Source organism: Perissodus microlepis, chromosome 2 (genome assembly GCF_051167445.1).
Source record: "Perissodus microlepis isolate ML-2025 ecotype Zambia chromosome 2, ASM5116744v1, whole genome shotgun sequence".
Classification (NCBI taxonomy): Eukaryota; Metazoa; Chordata; class Actinopteri; order Cichliformes; family Cichlidae; genus Perissodus; species Perissodus microlepis.
Window position 1 is genome coordinate 9,541,734 of NC_140462.1, and position 13,709 is coordinate 9,555,442.

The 13,709-nt window shown below is 39.4% G+C and overlaps 1 long non-coding RNA gene across 1 annotated transcript; it reads left to right on the forward strand.

Moving 5' to 3' along the window:
- The first annotated feature begins 285 nt into the window (after positions 1 to 285).
- LOC146392266 (uncharacterized) lies at positions 286 to 1,315 on the forward strand. The gene is made up of 5 exons (XR_014801240.1): positions 286 to 309; positions 408 to 470; positions 624 to 737; positions 931 to 985; positions 1,122 to 1,315. It is a non-coding gene; the product is annotated as an uncharacterized LOC146392266 (long non-coding RNA).
- Positions 1,316 to 13,709: the final 12,394 nt, after the last annotated feature.

Here is a 13,709-nt window from a genome sequence, read left to right on the forward strand (position 1 = left end):
AAATCTGTAACATATTGCAATTTTAAATAGTAAAGTCTGTTTCTGTTACTGTTCTGTTACTGTTCTGTTACTGGAGCAACTGTAACCCACGTAATTTCCTTAGGGATTGCTAAAGTATGCTGATTCTGATTCTGATTTATGACTTGGAGTTTAGCCAGGGCCTGGATCCTTCAGACTTGACAATCAGCATTCCAGCAGTACACGTAATGAAACAGCATTGGCCAATAGGAGAGGCTCACAGAGTATATATGTAGGCAGCCTCAGTAAGCCAGAAAAAAAATAAATAAAAAATAAATAAATATGGAAAAGGTGAGTGCAGCAAAAATTCTTCCTTCCTCACAATTCATTTTGTTTTATAGACAGAAAAGAAGGGTGATTGTAGATTTTAATATTGTATATTTCTCCAGTTGCTCTCTATATTTACAGCAGTTTTTTTAATTTTGTTCATCTGCGGTCATCTTACACTTCAGGTAACAGGTTATTTCTCTCTGTCATGTTGCAAAATGTTGCATATCTAAACAACATATCCAGTATTTTTCAGATCATACTGTTACTTTTAATATGTTTTTTGCTTCAGTACAATGTGTAATAAGTATTAATAAACACATTTATTCTTCCCTCAGTGGAGTAAAACCTCTGGACCCATGATTCAAAAATCATGTCTGGTGGTGTCACCTTTCACTGGTCCAGTCATCCAAAAAATCATTGATAAAACGTGCCTTCCTCAGCAACTCACTGTAAGTATGAAACAAAAACTAAATGTCAATTTTAGGGACTTTTGGTTGCTTTAATTATAATAACATTTTATTTTTTCTGTTTTTGTTTTTTTTGCTTCATTTAGTTAGATTATTACTTACACATATTGTCAGATATGACCATTCAGTCAATAAGTTACCACAGCTTGATATGTTATTTCTTATTTCCATTCAGGCTGATCAACAACAACTACAGCGCACTGCGAATTATGCAGTAGATACTGTGTCTGGTAAGTATTAAGATCCAAAGAAGTCATCACACGTAGCTTTGAAAAAATGTTTTTGAATGAGATGTTAATTTTTATCACTAAAAATACAAGAGAGAATAAATTAGTTTGCAGCTTACAAATATGATGTACTTTTCAGGATTCCTGGAGACAGTATGACAGCTTTAAACTGACCAGAAGAATTCGGCTCATGAAGAATTCGACCAGAAGAATTCGGCTCTTGAATAATTTCAATTGAAGTTTTTTTAATCAAACTGTGTGCTGTTATTCCTCCCATTAAAAACACGTGCTGCTGGTGTTTATACATTTGAATTAAATTAAGTGTGTAAAGTGGTTTGAGGACCCACCAAATGAAATGAAATCAATTTTAAACTCTGTTTTGAGCTGCCACACTCTTTCTACTTAATTAACATTACTAAGAAAAACAGTGCAAACCAAGAGCCTTTAAAAAAAACTGTACAAGAAATGCATGTTGTAATAACAACATAACAACAGTCAGTAAATGTTGCCTCATCTGATAAAATATTGTAAATTTCCAACATTTTAAAATGGCATTTTAAGCTTTACAGTAGTTATAGATGTGATGGTCATATACTATAACAGTTTGCCCGCTGTGTGGCTGCTGTTCACACCAGTCAGAGGTAAACAGCACCATGAGATCATTACAGGGTATAAAGGTCAACTTGATCATGTTGAATTATTACATTTCATACTCTTTGCCCCAAAACTGATATAGCTGAAGCATCAAGTCATACCGCCCTCTTAAAATATTTGAAGACATACAATTAATGAACACATAAATTCAAGTTGAGCCAGGTATTCACCAACAACCAGGCATCAGACGGTATGAACTGTCAACTCTGACAAGGGATCATTCAGCTAGGATCACTTTACTATTCCATTAATTAAAAAAAAAAAAATTTAAAAATACGATTCCATCCAGCAGGGGTAAAATGTATATATATTTTACATTCATATGTATATATATATATATATATATATATATATATATATATATATATATATATATATATATATATATATATATATATATACACACATACATATCATATGCCTGTTTACAGAGTTAAAAAGTTAAAGCTGTGATATAAAAGATGGATGCGTGCAAATCTGCAATCAGTATTAGGTGTTAAAATCCAAACCTACTAAACTAACTAAACTAAGAGACAGTGCAAGCCTTCAGGCTTAGCTACCAGAGTCTGCTGTTTTTGGCATCATATGTATAAAAATGAAAATCAACAGAGCTTTGATAAATGGCACAAACAAGATGCAAATGAACATCCCTGTATACTATACTGGTTTTAAACTCAAAATAATCAGCAATAAATATCTCAAAATGACACAAGATAAAAATGCGGAGTGCTATTTTCATAACACAGAAAATATTTTCAGTATATGATGCCTTTTTATTCGAAGTAAATATTAAATTAAGGAGAAAAAAAGACTGGTTTTCACTTCTACTACCAGAAGTCTTTACTGATAAAGTCTGAGGCTCCTCTGGTCTCAGTCAGAACGTGTGAATTGTCAAGACTAAGAATGAAAAATACATTAAAAACTAAACTGATTTAAGCCATGAGAGTGAATAAGGCAAGCAAGCTGATACTGTATATACAGTCAAGATTACTAACTAACAGTAGAGGTGGGCTTTGCCTCCCCCTACTGGTTCAAGAGTCACATTCCAGACAGCAGTAATGAGCAAGGAGTTTATCATGCTTTGAAATCTCCTGTTACAATGCACTCAGAACTGACTATAACTAATGCAGTGGCTGACAACCAGAAATCCAGTGATTTTAGAAACACCCACAGCCTGCAACCCGGCAAATCCTCTATAATGAAAGCCATTATTCATTGGCAGCATTAACTTCACAGGTGAGGCTGACTACAGCTCTTCAAATTAGTTATTAATATTACATAACCAAAACAGACACAAAAATGATCATGCATACAACCTCATAGTAGAGTCAAGATAAAGGATAACAAAAGCAGCACTGAACAAATAATTCATCACCAGCACTGTGTGTGAGGTGAAAGTGGCAAAAATGTAAAAAAAAAAAAAAAAAAGGGCAAAATTTAAAAAAAACATCTGCACAAGTTAAATTTCTGGTAAATTCAGAAGAATAACATAAAAGGTAATCACTAAAGTTGATTAATCATCTTGCAGGAGCTCTCCTCTCTTCAGGAACTCACTCTGCAGGAGGGGGAGATACAGGAGAGGTGGAGGAAGATCTCAGCCTGGGCATCTATTGTCTTGTGTAGTCTGGAAGATGAGTGGATGACGGGGTGGGTGCAGTTTTCTCTGTGGTGGGGTCGGGTGGGCTGTCCCGGGCTCTGTGGGGCCAGGCGGCGCTGCTGTACTGGGCCCCGGTCCGGATGGGCCTGGGCCCCCTTTCCCTGGCGGGTTGCAGAGTATGGGGGTGCCTACTGGGGTCAGCGGGGGAGCTGGCCCCAGGGAGGGGTCACTTGCCCCTCCCTTCCTTCCCTCCCCATCTCCAGCTGCCTCCCTCTTCCCGCTCCACCACAATCACCCACACATGCAGGGCCTTGGGGTAAAGATGTGTCACCAGGGTGCAGGGGAGGCATCCCCCCCTCTGTCCCCTTCTGGCTGCCTGTGCCTCAATTTTATCTCACAACTTAGACACTCACATTACTCACACTCTCATAACACATACATATAGGATCTTGGGGGTGGGCACGCTACACGGAATCCAAAAGACCATCAGGGTGTACACCTCACCCCTGGCGTCGTTGCCCACCTCTCAATTTTAAATACACGTAGACATTGAGGGCTATCAGGAGGGGCTATGCGCTTACCTGCTGCTCTCTGGCAGGTAGCTCCATGCCCTCCTAGGTTTTAAATGCACCTTAGAACACACATGCATCAACACTACATATGAGCGGGCGGAGGGGGGTTTGGAGTCTTCACACACCCCCGTTCTCTGCGGACTGCTGGAGCGGGGGGGCTAGGAGGAGGAGTTGGCCGTCCGACTGGGGTCTGGAATGTGGGGCCTCCCTGCTGCTGCGGAGTCGGGGCGGTCTGCTTCTCTCCACCCCAGGGAAAAGGGTAACACCACCTGGATCTGGGTGCAGTTTCCCCCTCCAGGGGCAAGGGAACCTAGACCCGGGGCTTAGAGTACACTTGGGGAGTGTGATTGTCAGTGTTGGGGAGTAACGGAATACATGTACCGCCGTTACGTATTTAATATACAAAATATGAGTAACTGTATTCCGTTACAGTTACCGTTTAAAAAGGTGGTATTCAGAATACAGTTACTTTGTTGAAATAAATGGATTACACTGCGGTACTTTCCTGTTTCATTTTGTCGCGGGTCAGGACTGTTTGGGTTTTGTTTGACAGCTACGTTCTGTTGTTCCAGGCGGCAGCGTTACGGTTGCCATGGTTACAGGGCGACGCTCTCTCTCTCTCTGCGACTGTGTGTTTCCTGGGTGAGAGAGCGCCTTTTCGTTGTTGTTGTTGTTGTGCTAAGCTAACAGGCAGAATGCTACAAGCATAGCTCTAAAGAATGTAGCATCATGGGCAGTGTAGTCCGTGTTGCAGGGAGAATGGACTGCCATACACGTTATGGGTCTGTGAGCGCGAGGAGGGAGAAAAAGGGGAGTGGAAAGGTACGAGTTGTCATCGAGCAAAAACGGGAGCTGGAAGCATGTAAATATAATAATAACCACTGTAGCCAAGAAGAGAGCCTGACGAGCCCAGCTGTAAGTAAGCTATTAAGACTCGACTGTACACTGTGTTCGTGTTTTCCTCCGAAAACAATAAGTTCCGTTGCAGCAGTCTTTCAACGCCTCTCTCTGTCTCTCGCAAGAAAAGTTGACCCACACAACAAAGTAAAGCTATTTTTCGGCTACGAGCCGACAGGGACCCCGCCGTATTAGTCAGAGGTCCCTTTACTACAGTTCGGAGTCGCGGACCTTGAGTAATAGTAATAAATCACACAGCAATAGTACATTCACGTTGTTGTAAAAAGCATGATAATATATTAAGTATTCCAAAGTATCCAGAATACGTTACTGTCATTGAGTAACGTAACGGAATACGTTACAGAATACATTTTGGGGCATGTATTCTGTATTCTGTAATGGAATACATTTTAAAAGTAACCTTCCCAACACTGGTGATTGTGTGTACAGTGTCTCTCTATGTCTGTCTCCACGTTGGGTGAGTGTTGAGTAATTGCATATGAGAGCATGAGGGAATGGATGTATCTGTGTGTGCCTGTATGTCTGTGTCCATATGTCAGGTCGAGTATCAGACGCCACCTCTCTGGGGACATCTCAGGTCCTCCAAGGTATGGAGGCCTATCTCCCCCCACCACCACTTCCCCTTCCAGTGGCAGACGCCCTCAGACATCGGTGCGTTGGTGGTTCGTGTCCGGGGATGGGCGTCCAGGTACACACTGGCTCACTCCTTGGTGGCTGCTTATTGGGGCCTGGAGCCTGGGGCTCGCTCGGGCCACTTCGGGGGTGGGGTGCCCTCGGCCTGGGACTCGGTCACTCTGGCACAGCTGGCTGCCGGCGGAGCTCACGGGCACGTCACTGCAACCCCCCCTGGCTTCTGCTCCGCGGCTGCTGAGTGACCCCTCATCTGGGACTCTCCTCAGCTCTTTCTGGGACAGTGGCGCGGCTGCCCCTCTGTTGGTCTTCCTTGGTCTCTTGTGTTCTGAGGGCCTCTGGATGTCTGGAGTTTTGATCTCCTCCATACCTGCTTCATGCCCTGGAGGACGGGGCTGTGGCTTCCGACACCCTCTAGCAGATCATTACATGAAGGAACCTTTTAAAAACAAGCGCGTTCATGCTCACAGGTGTACACACGGGTGCTCACAGACACAAACGACACCCTTTTTGGCTCCTACCTCAAAGCACACTGTGTGCTGTCGATCTTACGTGCTGCACAATAATGTTTAATATTTAGTATTTACTGTTATATTCCCATATATCATTGTGATGTTGTTTATTCTATTGCTCTCTTTTTCTTCTGCTTGTTTTCTTTTTTCTTTCTCAACAGGTGATCCAGGTGATTGATATATGTATTTTTTGTCTGCTTATTTTGTTGGTTTTTGTTTTTTGCCCTTTATCCCTGTCCCTCTTCTCCGCTGTTTTTCTTTCCCTCTTTCTTTCTCCCTTTTCTTTTCCTCAGTTAAGTCTGTCCTGTATTTAGCAGGTTAAAATAAAATAAACAATAAAAGGTGAATCAAATAGACCATTACGGCAAGGCTGGGATGGTCCATTTGGTAAAGTAAATCCGTTGGGCATCTTTCTTCACCTTTAGACAATAATTCTGATGGCAAAAGAACCAAACGGGACAGGCAAAAAAATAAAAATAAAAAAAATAAAATAAAGTTGATTAATCAAATTACAGAAAAGAAGAAAGTACTGTGACCTCTCAGGTCATTAAGTTCAGATCTTTTACTGTTCGCAGAATAAGATCCTGTATGTTGAAGGTGTTTTCAGTTATTGCAGTCCTGTTCTTTGAAACAAGCTGCCTGCTGACTGGAGATTCAGTTACATCTATGTGTGCATTCAAAAACAGACTCAAATCCTTTCTGTTCACACAGGCCAACAATTAAAAACTTTTGTTTTTCTTCTCTCTGTGTTAAGCACATTGAGCTGTCATGTAATGAAATGTGCTATACAAATACACTGTCATTGTCATTAACATGGAGTGGAGGAGCAAGAGAGTTTTTCAGCATTACTGAGAGAAGCATGACTTACCACAATGGCGGCAGTGGCCTACAGTGTAATATAAAGCAGCCCTATAGGTGGTTAATGTGAACTTAACCACTAGTGTGTGTAATTCTGGTTTCATTTCTTTGATTTATTTTGTTTCATGGTTTTGGTTCTGTTTATTGTTTTCTGCTTGTGTTATATTTATAGTTCCTAGTCTTTAGTTTTCTGTCACTGTGTCTTCCCTGTGTTCCACGTTTAGTTACTCTTGTCTCCATTTTCATGTTTCCTCTCTTTTTCCCTACTAAGCCATGTCTCCATGTCACAGTGTCCAGTCCACATCTTTGTGAATGCCTCATGTTTCCTGTTTTTTTTTTTTTGATTGTCCCTCGCCTAGTTTTCAGTGTGTTTAGTTTTGCTTCCTCCCTGTCTCATTGTGTCCGATTAGTTCCAGCTGTGCTTCCCATCCCCTCGTTATGTGTATTTGTGTATTTAGTTCTCTGTCTTTCTTTTCCTGTTGCTATGTTCTGGGTCTCACGTGTCAGGTTTTCAGGTCTTTAGTTTCTATGTACTTGTTTTTTAGTTGTTTTTTAGTTGCTGCTTTTGTTTGTTTAGTCATTGTCGCTTTATGCATTTGTTTGTAGTGTGTTCAGCCCCCAAATAAAGGCTCGCTTTTTTTGTTAATCTCCTCACTCCATCTCCTTTGTCTGCAACTAGGTCAACAAAGGTGGTAAATGATACTGTTTACATAATTAAGATATTTTTCTTTTTCATGGTCCATGTCGTAGCTGTAATTGTAAGTGGTATCTGTTATTTGTGTTACTGATTTTATTTTAAACCGTGCTGCTTTTATTTTAAGGTACAAGTTTGCCTAAGCAATCATTCCACTTTTCCCCTCTGTGAGGGATTCTAGGCAGCCAGCGAGCAAGTAGCAAGCCGGGGCATGACATGTCCTTGGTAAAAAGTTAAGATAAACAAACTAGATCACATGGGGAAAGCTGTAAAGAAACTTTGAAAGAATGCAAAAGAGGCATTTATTAGTTTTATCTTTGTTTTACTAAACACAGATTCACATGCTGTCTTTATTTTGTGGATCTAGTTTTCATCGATGCATTTAGAGAGAAGTCTTCAAATAAATCTGTTGAAAGAAAACCACTCTTGTATGCCTGTGCTTCAAGGGAATTACAACCCATCACACCTGCTCCACTCCAACTTTCTGTGCAACCCAGTATCGTGGCAAAATGTATAATAGACACGCAGGTCCACTGTGTCTGTCTATGGCCATCCTTAAGCTGTGAAAAAAGGGGAAAAAAACATCTGAGAAACTGCTACAATATTAGGAGTGGTAAAATCACAGTATGGTACATCCTGATAAAGACAGAAAGCACTGGTGAACTCAGTGCTTTCTGTCATAAAAATATCTGGATGTCCACTGAAGACAACAGAGGTGGATGATCGCAGAATCATTTCCATGGTGAAGAGAAACCTCCTCAGAACAGCCAACCAAGTGAACAACCCAGTAGGTAGGTGTATCGATATCCACGTCTACCATAAACTGCATGGAAGTAAATGCAAACGGGTTCACTGCAAGGTGCAAACCTCTCATAATCCTCAAGAATATAAAAGCTAATCTGGACTTTATAAATAAATCATAGTTTTACTTCATACACGATGCTGTGTGGATTCTCCATTATTACTTATTAATTTATTCTGCATGTTTGTTATCCTGATCTTTTGTCTGTGTTTATAATGAACATGTGCATGTTGGGATGGAAGACTAGTCTTTGGCAGACCATGTCCACCATTTCTAATAAAGTCATTTGAACATCACCCTGAATTTCTTTCTGGCTCAAACATGATGATGTACCAGCTTCATTCAGGACTCATGGGTTACCAGGGGGTAGGCACTCTTCGATGTGTCCCTCTCCCAAGCCTGGCCCCCAGGGTGAGGCTCCAGTATTTCTGAGCCAGGTGAAGTTGAGTCACAACTTCAAAAGTGAGTAAAAAATTGTTAACTATACTGCAACATGGAAATTAAGTTTCAAGTTCAGGACTATTAGGAGTGCAGTTTGTATACTTAAAATACGTACATGAAAAATCACAAACTACTATAGATAAAATAGTTTGCAAAATTAAAGATGCAAGATTAGCTTAACATCTAATTGGCAAAATAAAGAAATGGAAGACCAAATGGGAAACCCCGAAACCATGGGCGGACAATTAATGGGGCCACATGAGAGACGTTTGTGGAGGGCTGCGTCAGTAAATTCAATATCAATTTCGTCTCTCTATATAATTGTCCACATAGATGTTACAGTTAGGCAATGAAAGTGTGAAAAAGGTATATGATAAAACATGTTATTACTATTTAATCAACATTACCATAAATATTTGATAACAAAATGTGAGCACCACTTCGTCCCACATCCTCGTTCACCAGTATCAGTTTTTTCCTTCTGGACGAAAGCTTCTATCCCAAGTTTAGAAACAGCTTTGTTCCAGCAGCCATCCTATTTGGAAAAGATATATATCAATCTTATAAAGTTTGTATCTGTCTTGTGTGAAACTTGTATGAAAAGCATACAAGAGTGAAAACAGATATAAGATCCCTTGAAAAATCATATAAATGAAACTTGTATGTTTTGGATACTTACTAAAACAATAATATACTTTCATGAGTAAATCATATAAGCCTTATATGATTCACTATATGAAGTAGGCCACATCTTATGCAAGTTTTTACTATTTCTTTTCCTTATGGGATAACTCAGATAAATAAATGATAGTTGTACTTCATACATGATGCTCTGTGGATCATTTATTTATTAATTTATTCAGTGTGCTGTATTACACTTATCTGTTGTCAGTGTTTGTTTTGAAAATGCATATGAGGATGTAAAACTTATCTATTGCAGACCATTTCTACCTGCAGGTACAAACAAAGTCCTGAAATTCTTTCAGTTGCACGTATCCTGATGTACCAGCTTCATTCAGGACTCACAGCATTCCTGCAGTTTCACCTGAGGCTGAACCCATTGTTACACATACACATGGATGATGGATGGATGGATGTCTATGTGTGTGTGACTGACATTTCAGTTACTGACATTACAGAAACGAAAGCATTCCTGCTGTTCAACCCGTGGCTGTACCTGATTAGCCCTCGATTTGCTTTGTTGTGTGTGTGTGTGTGTGTGTGTGTGTGTGTGTGTGTGTGTGTGTGTGTGTGTGTGTGTGTGTGTGTGTGTGTGTGTGTGTGTGATTGACATGATGTACATTAGCAGAAACGAAAGTATTCCTCTAGTCTAACCTGAGGCTGGAGCCATAGATGCCTGTTTAAGCCTACAACCATCTTATAAAGATTTATTTTGCACAGGTTTTGTGTGCTCATGTCTGACTCTCAGGATGTACAAAAGCAAAACCTAAAACAAAAAAACTGAAATTTTAAAACAAAAATACAATAATTACAAGTTATTTTTAAAATTTTGGAAAAAATAAGCTGCAGCCAAAGTTCAAAGAGTTGAATGTTCGGTTTATGTGGTAATCTATTTCATGGCAATTCACCAAAAGATCATTTAGCAAGTGATTCTAAATCTCATAGCTGGTGTTCACGGGGCTGTAATCCTCTACAACATGATATAAAATGATCCCAAAAAAGTTAATTCTGTTCATGTGGACGTAGCGTTTTTAGAATTATTAAGAATTTATGTGATACCAGTGCCATTATTATTATCATGATTGTAGGTTCAAGCACTTGATGAAAATCAGTTTCTCTTAATGCTGCAAATAATTCTATTGGTGTGAAATATGCCTTGTCATCTTCATATGTCCAATTTTGGTCCCAAAAAACCAAACACAGGATGAAAGCCTTGAAGACAGTGCATAAACTAGTGGCTACATGTCATTAACAACCTGCAGTCTGTGGTGTTTTCTTCTTGAGTTGTGCAGGGACATTCACAGTGTCTGTGTTAAAAGGATGAGGGGGACACTGACATTTTTCTGCAATGTCTCTGCTTAAAAGCTTGGATAAACATTAAAACAAGCTGGCAGAACTCACATTGTCTGGTGGTTTATCACGTAGCATTATCAAATCGTACTGACCTCACAATATTTATGGTCATTTACTCAAATCTGAGTCCTGTATTTCATGGCATTTTATTCTATCTATCCCAAAACTGATTTCAGATCAGGCCCCCCTTACAGAGAGAAGTGTATGAAAAAACATCTCTGTTTATCCTGAATAAGCCAATTGGTGTGTCATGAGAGAAGGAGTGAGGATTTCAGTGAAATCTCACACAATTGGGATTGTTTTCGTGTGTTTATCTATGAGACAAGTAACTGATTAAACCTGCAAACAGAATAATGATCAGGAAGTGAAAAGTCAAGTCAAGTTTCACCTGAGGCTGGCCCCATGGATGCCCGAGTAACCCTGCAAACATCGACTTTGCTTTTGTCTTTATGCATGTGTTTCTTACTCTCAGAGTGTACAATAAAAGAAAGTAAAACTAAAAGCTAGAAGGAAGATGAAGAAAATAATGTAATTACAGATAATGTTGGAAAAATAAATTGAAGCCAAAACATGAATTGTTTGATAATCAGTTACAATATGTCTGTAATGTAATTTTAAATGTCACAGTTTTCATTCAAGGAGCCGTGACTAAATCAGATCACTACATGATATTAATTCGTGAAAAAAGGAGACAGTGTGTTTTAGACAACATGTCATAAGCGACAGTCTGCCGCTTATGACAGAAGCGAGGCTGCCATATCGCGCCATCGGCCCCTCTTGCCAACACCAGTAGGCGGTAGGGTAAAGTGCGTTGCCCAGGGACACAACGACCAGGACAGAGAGCCCAGGGATCGAACCGGCGACCTTCCGGTTACAGATGCGCTTCCCCCCACGGTCGCCCGGTCTCTGTGTACAGATTCCCTGGACCAACCCCTGTGTTACCTGAGTGATTGGAGTGTGAAGAGGAGCGTGAGGAGTGTGTGTGTGTGTGTGTGTGACTTTCGGCGTCTTTCCCATTCGTGTGTGGACCCCTGGAGCCCGGCTTTTAAAAAAAAAACAAGTGACGTGGAATAGGAAATGTATGTTGTAGTAACAACATACCAACAGTCAGTGGGCTACAAAGATGGTCCCACCAGTGAGAGGTAAACAGTTTGTCCAAAATCTAAGTTAGCTGAGGCAGTAACCCATACAGCACTCTTTAAATCTTTGAAGACATACAATTAATTAACACATAAATTCAAGTTGAGGCAGCTATTCACCAACAACCAGACATCTGGTTCAGGGTCAGATCGTATGAATGATCAACACTGACAAGGGGTCATTCAGCTAAAGTTGTTTTACGAATCCACTATAAAAATAAACAAAATTAAAAATATATGCTTGCATTCACACACACTATGCATGATTATAACCATACACTGATGGTAAATCAGAGAAATGTAACCAAAAAAAAACCTCCAAAAATATCTGTCTTGTTGCGAGGCAAAGCAGTAGTGAAATGTTCTCCCGGTTCAGAAGTGAATCCATGAAATATATAAATAAATAAATAACTATATAAATAAAGTTGAAATTGAACTTTACAAAATGTATTTGTTTCACCATCAACAAACTATACGTCATCTGCCTGTTTACAGAATTAAAATGTTATGTAAAAGATAGATGCGTATCGGTATTCAGTAGCAGTTTTTGACTAAGAATGAAAAATACAAGCAAGCTCATACTGTATATGCAGTCGAAGTTACATGTAGTTTACATGTGATTCAGCAACTTCAGCTAAGAGTAAAGGTGGGCTTTGCTTCCCCCTACTGGTTAAAGAGTCACACTGCAATAATGAGCCCCGTCATCTCACAGATTATAATAGCCAACGCATTGGCTGACAACCAGATGTCCAGTGATTTTAGAAACACCCACAGCCTGCAACCCACCAGATCCTCTATGATGAAAGCCATCACTTATTGGCAGCATTGCCTTCACAGATCAAGCTGAGATTGAGCTGATCGTATTAGTTATTAACATCACATAACAAAAACAGAAACAAATATGATCATAGTTAAATACAACCTCAGACCAGCATCCAGATAAAGGACAACAAAAGCAGCACTTAAAAAAAAAATAATGCATCACCAGCACTGTGATGTGAAAGTTAAAACAGGGTAGGACCCAAATGCAGACTCTCGGATGTGAAAAATTAACTAAAAAAAAAAAAAATTATTGCTGAAATGAGTGAGTACAGGAAATAAACTGGAATTTCTAGGAGCTAAACACCAAGAGAACACACAGCTGGTATGAAAGAGATCGCAACACGGGTCAGAGGGAGACGCTAGCTGTGTCCAAATTCACTGGCCTCATTATCATGTTACAGCAAAAAACCTGTCACTTTCTTAAAATAAAAATATTATATCATATGAATGTGATAATTATGCATATTGTAATAATGTGATATTATGTTGTTCAAACATAAAATGTATATTGTACTAACATGATAGTATATCATACAAACATGAAAAGTATATTGTTAGAACAATAAACTTTTCAAGTTATAACTTGATATAGCTCTATTTTTCTTTTGCCTGGGTGGCAGCTCTACGCTTCCGTAGGTTTTCATAGCTTGTATCTAGTCAAGTAAACCTGTTGAAATTAATTAACTTCATTTTTACTGATCTCTGTTTGTGTTAAATATAAAAATTCCTGTACTGCAAGGCCAGTTGATTTGACACTTATTTTCTCTGTGTTAGTTTTGTGTATATAGTGTATTATTTGGTATAGACTGCACTATTTTCACTCTATCGTGCTGCTTAAACAGAACAATTTCCCTTGTGGGATCAAGAAAGCATCAATCTATCTATCTATCTTCAGCAGAAGCATTGGAAAACTTTTGGAAATATTATGTCATCTGGCAATACCTGATTTAAATGCATTTAGACTTGGTAACTTAAGTTAACAAGACAGATCAACCCAACAGATTTAAGTTACACATAACACACAATAGGAAAAACTAACTTGCACAGTAACTGT